Source organism: Numida meleagris, chromosome 3 (genome assembly GCF_002078875.1).
Source record: "Numida meleagris isolate 19003 breed g44 Domestic line chromosome 3, NumMel1.0, whole genome shotgun sequence".
In the NCBI taxonomy this organism is placed as follows: domain Eukaryota; kingdom Metazoa; phylum Chordata; class Aves; order Galliformes; family Numididae; genus Numida; species Numida meleagris.
Genome location: NC_034411.1, coordinates 52338589 through 52344565, shown reverse-complemented (window position 1 = coordinate 52344565; position 5977 = coordinate 52338589). Strand labels below are relative to the sequence as shown.

Genomic DNA, 5977 nt, shown 5'->3' with positions numbered 1-5977 from the left:
ATTGATGGATACATAGCTTGGAGTAGTGAATATATATTTCAGGCTTACCACTCTTATTCCACATGCGAGAAGAAGAAAGGAAAAGTATAAGCCTTTCCATCATCAACATGCTGACATCAAGAAATTTTTTCATCTTTCTCAATAATCTGAAGCACTATTCTTGTCTGGTTTCCCAGAGCTTATCTGAAGAGCACTCAAATACTAGCCAGCTTTGCTCAATCCCAATAGAATCCTGTAGTAAGAAACAGTAGGAATTAGAAAGATATAGCAACACTCCTAACTACCACTATATTTTATCCAGGTGCTCTACATTGAATTTATACACCACAGTTACACTGGTGACTGAAACCTTGAGCCAAAACTATATCACCCTTAAGCCCTACACCTAGAACTGTGCCCCCTCGCTTCCCAGGTGAGCACCCTAGTCCCTTGGGGATCCTTCCTATACTTGCTCTCAGCATTGATGAGGAGCAGCTGCAAGAGGAGGGCTTGGAAGGACCCACCTGAGACACAGAAGCACTTAGGGGCTTTACTGGGAATTACTGAGTGCCCATTCAAAGCTCTGGTGCTTCTTTTAAAGGCAGGTTTGAACCTAGCTCTTCCACATTGCAGGTGAATATCTTACAAATGGCTGCCAGGTCACTCTAAACTCTGGTATGTTACCTTAGAAGTTCTATTTGAAGCTAGTCTTCTTGGAATAAGCTGCTTTTAGTGTTTGCTAGAGCTGAAGTGTAATGGCCCATGCAGCAGGGAAGTGGATGTTTGGTTTCTATACTGTATGAATATAAAATGCTGCACACAAAGTGGATGTCTTATTGTAAGAGACCAAGAAGCAACACTCCAAACCTTGAGCAGACACAGCCAGCTTACAGGGAATTACTAAGAATGTTGTCCTGTGTGGCACATGCACACATTACTTCAGCGAGATGGAAACTGAACTCATTCTCCAATCCTGATGCATGTTCCAGGCTACTGGGTAATACATCCTCCCACATCAGCCTTTGTGAATCTAGCATTTATTTCTTTCATCTGCTAGTACCCAAATGAATATCTTTTGAACACATTACATGCTTAGAATTTTCTTCCCCAAGAAACATTTAAAAAAAAAATTATTTTATGTTTTTTTGTGCCTCTTAGAATGAGGGTGTGAGTTGGCAACTGAACCAAAACAGTCACTTAAATGCACAGCTCTTCTGGTGGCAGATTGTCCTCTGTAGGAGATCACCGGTTGTTCCTCACATCTCATGGGTGTTTCAGCAACTACTTAAAAAACAAAAAAACAACAACCAGAAAGGAAGGTTGTTTGTCACATTCAGAAAAGAGTGTTCATGTAATCAGAAAAAAAAAAATTGCATTAAGTTATCTGAATGGTACACAGATACTATGGGCAATCGGAGCCTTATATATTTATATAACGCATTATTACTTAATTCAATTATTCAAAGAAAATTACTTCACACCCCCACAAAATACTCTGTATCTTGCTTAGGAGACAGATATGCCCAGTTTTACACTCAAGTAATGTCACCTCCAGCAGAAGCTCATTTATTAAAATACCAGAATACTGCTGCATAATGTCTATTGTAACACCCACCTCCCACACACACAGGGCAGTGTGCTGCTTATAACAAAGGAGGCATTCATAGCTATTATCTTGAAAGGTAGTAGGGGTGATAAATGTATTAAAGGAACCAAAGAAATGTTCACTTAACCAAAGTAAAGATTAGATAGCTTAGGGGTGTTTCTTACTGGAAGCTGAGGTGCCTCCACACTTGGTATCCTCAGACCAACTTCCCTCATGTTGTCAAAACTTTTATTGTAGCTTTGAACTTCACCTGACTTTACACCTACCAGGAACCCCAAATCCAAACACTTTACTCTGCATTCCCAGAATAAAATTTGGGTCTCAGCTCTTTGGCTAAGCCACTTGGCAGCTTCACCCAAGACTGTTACCACCAAGATACTGCCACCAGCTCAGGCCCTCTCACAAGGAGGAGCCAGGGCTCCCAAGAGACCTTTGGTTTGGGTTAGACAGATACTGGTGACTGGATCAGAGCTTCCCTGCAGATCAGTGCCAGCTGCAACGTATGTTGTTATTATCACTGCAACAGCTCTCTGTCTATTAATATGCCCTTTGTGCAAAATTCAGTCTGGCACTTTCAAGAAGGAAAAAGTGGTAATGAAAAAAGCTCCTAAACTCAACTCCATATCAGAAAAAGTTATTGAGAGAGTACTATACATTCTTGTGACAGAATTAAAGAGAAAACTGACAACAAATAAATAGCCTCGTTTTTTATCAGGTCACCCCTCCTCCACTGCTTTTGTTGAATATTTAAGAAAAGATAACAGATTTCTAGTGCAGCAGTCTGACAAACTGCACTTGCAGTGAGAGGTCAGCCCTTCACATGGGCCACGTGAAGTGTGCCACAACCTGCTTGCCCAGTTTGTAGCTGAAGGTACTCAGCAGGTCTAACTGCAAAGGCAACAGCTTTGCTTTCTGAGCTCAGATATTGTGTTATTCAGAGCAACCCGCAGACTCGTGTGTTGAAACTTGCAAAGCCCATTGGGACTGAACCAGGGCACCAGCTGCTTCCAAACAGGAGCAGCCAGATTTAAGGGTTTTCACTGTAGCCACAGGACAGAGATTAGCAGTCATGAGGTCCATGCAGGTCAGACCTTCTCTTTTTTTTCAGCAAGTTTAACCCCTAAAGAACAGCAGACTCATCCTTTGTCTTCATGCTGTGTCCTGACAGTGCACACAGGAAGCAGGAAAACCTAATGTATGCCATATAAAGCAGCAGAAACATGCACATTGTGTAACAAATGTCTGTTGAAAGGAGATAAAGAGACAGCCTGATTTCTTTCCATTTTTCACCCGTGTCCTCATTCCCCTCCACCCTCACACGCGGCTGTCTGGGGGAGGTTTCACATTGCATTAGTGTTACCGCCTGTGCATTGGCCTTTGCTGTGCTGCTGCCGCCGGCTGCCTGGCAGCTGGGACAGGGAGAGCCTGTGATGGGCAGGACGGGGACCCTATGTGGTGACAGACCCTCTGCCTGAGGCAGATCTGTGGGCATGGAGCAGCCACACGACGTCACTACTCTGCCCATCACCAGTTGCCACTTCCAGCTGCCTTCAGTTGGGTATGTAGCGCAGCTCTGGCAGCTCTCAAAGCCCATTGTTTTGATTCTGATGACCCCTGGTGAGACCTCGACCCTCAGTAGTGAAAATAAGATAGCTTTCTCTTTTTTTTTATTTTTTTTTTCCCAGGGAACACCATCATACTGCGCAATGCCTCTTGTATCTAACCTCATTAAAGGAGCTCATCTAACTCATCTGTACTGAGGAAACTCTCACCTCCCCCAAAGGCAATGACTCAAGATACTAATCAGTGCAATGAGGATGTCTGAGGGTTTTTCCATCCACCACTTTAGTCTGGGCTATAGTTTTCCTTCCTCCACTACTGCAGCCACAAAGGCTGTGCTTGATTTGCAACGGAAGACATCCAGCCACTTCTTGTGCTGACTGCCTCGGGTATATATAAATTTAAACCAAGTGACAAATAATTAAATGTGCCCTGGAGCACACCCAGGAAAGGCTATATTCTGCTTTACCATGTCCTTCCCTCTTTAGTGCTTTTTGCTTCATGTCCTCATTTTGCCCTTAGCCCTCTAGAGTTTGAGCAGGAGGCACCACGTCTAAAGAAGACTCTTAAAGAAAATACAGCTGCTGCATTTGGCCTAGAAACATCCTCACAACTGTTGACCATCATAGTTTCATCTCTGTCTCTTAAAGAGATGAGAAAGGATCACCCTCAAGAGTCAGAAATATGTCTTCCTAGGGCCAAGCAATGTAACACCAGCTGAAGTTGCTCTGCTCACATCTCTGAAAATAATGTTAGTGAGTTTTGAACTTTCTGGTGTACAGGCAAAGAAGAAACTGACAGTAGCCACACACAGGAGAAGAGGATTTTCTAGAAAACATAGGGCACCCCCACTCTCACTTACTTTCCCTGATGGTGCATGCCCTGGTCCCTCAGGCCCAAGTAGCAAACCAATCAGAACTTACTGCCAATAACACCAAGCCACCTGTGAAAAGTTATTATTAAAAGTCATTCATTGCATTAATTCACAACCCTAATTTAACACCATCAGACCTTTATCTTTTAGCCCGAGGGTCATGCTAGCTCCTGCAAGCCAAAGCCCAATCATAACAAGTGCCTTGGATTGTAATTACAGGGTGATTTCCAGTGATACCAACTACCTATTTTTCCTCCTTGCATTTTTGAAGGCCAAAGGTTGCTTCCCTATTACAATGCCTTTGTGTCTATATCAGGAAAAAAAAAATCAACTTTTAATAAACAGATGTACTACTGAGAAGAAAATTTGCTACAAATAAATGAAGCAGAGCACCTACAACTATGTTTGATGTAGGAGAGGAGGAGCAGGGGCTTGCCAGGCCCAGAGCAGAGTGTGATGTTGGCCGGCAAGGTGAGCACTTGAGTAACTGGTTGCTTTCTTTCCTTAGGAGGGGAAGGGAGTGGTGCAATTTCAAATCTCATTCCTCTTTTTTTTTTTTTTTTTTTCAGGCTGGGAAGCTGAAACCAGTTCAAATTCCTCCCACAGCTCTCCTCCTCTGGTGAATTAAACCTATTTTCCTCAAAACAGTGCCTGATACTCCCTCAGCTCCTTCCTGCACCCTTCAGCTGAGGAAGAAGCCAGCTCAGTGAGACACTTGAACAAGAGCTTAGAGTTAAATACAAAGTTATGTGCTTGACTGGATCAGGGCAATCCTGGTTTGGAAAAATATGCTTTTGAAAGTGTTTTTTCAGGGATTTAGGATGCTCTTCTGACCGAGTTCCTTCATAATTCCCTAGTACAGAGCTAGAATCTCCAGACCCTCCAAAATGCTGCCATTACATTCTTTTTTTTCTTCCAAAAATAAATCAGAATGAAGTTATATTTCAAGAAGCATGCGAAGTAACAGAGACGTATTTACATTCTGATTTACACAGGAATTAATCATAGGTAATATAATAAAATCTAGATAGTGATGTTAAATTAATGCAGGGTTGGGGGAAAGACATATAATAACTGCTGAAACAATCTGATGTATGTTTTCTGGTCAGAGTGAACAGCCATGTTCTACCTGAGCCAAATTTCAGGTAAGCAATCATTTTCATTGACAATAACATCTTGTTCCACATTATTTTGTTATGATTATGCAAAAATTTGATAAATATACTGCAGGAGGATTACAAGAAAGGCAACATTTTACTTATAAAAAGCAATACTGAACCTAAGACACAATAAGGGATAATGAATGAGCATGTCAGAGAGTAATTTATCTTAGTTGTATTCTAAGAATTTTTGATGTATTCTAAGAATTACTATTTTTTCAAGAATTCACTACATACACTCTAGTATTCATAGTTTCCATGATAAGGTTTTTTTTTTTTTTTTAAATCCAAGCTATAAGAAAAAATAAAAAACAAAAGTAATAGTAGAGTCCAGAAAGTGGAAAATTGCAAGAAAATTTTGTTATGGAATTTGGTCAGATGTTAGAAACACATCCAACAAGATGCTCTCAGCCTATTTAAATGTTGTGGAATGCATCTCACCCTTCAACAACGCAACTGTTGACAAGCTGCCAAAACTCTGAATTGCAAATCCTCCAACCATGAATAAATGAAAGGAAATTCCAAGATATAGCTAAGGCAGCTTAAATGACTTATTTTCTATAGTAACTGCAAATTCTCTATGAAGATATATTGGATCTGCCACAACAAGTCAAACGTATTTAAGCCACCCTCAGCGGGTATTATGACTCTGCTGGTAAAGACACATTGTATACAATCCAAGTATGTCTGTGAGGCCCTGATTTGGTTCCTTCCAAAGACAGTAAATTTTTCTAGTCTCAGTAAATTTATTGGAGTGTAATGGCCAGTAGGCTGCAGTGTTGGATCTGGGAACACTGT

General features: G+C 41.3%; 1 long non-coding RNA gene across 1 annotated transcript; it reads left to right on the top strand.

The window, feature by feature from the left end:
• On the top strand, positions 4192-5027 carry LOC110397208. The gene is made up of 3 exons (XR_002437622.1): positions 4192-4490; positions 4589-4638; positions 4950-5027. It is a non-coding gene; the product is annotated as an uncharacterized LOC110397208 (long non-coding RNA).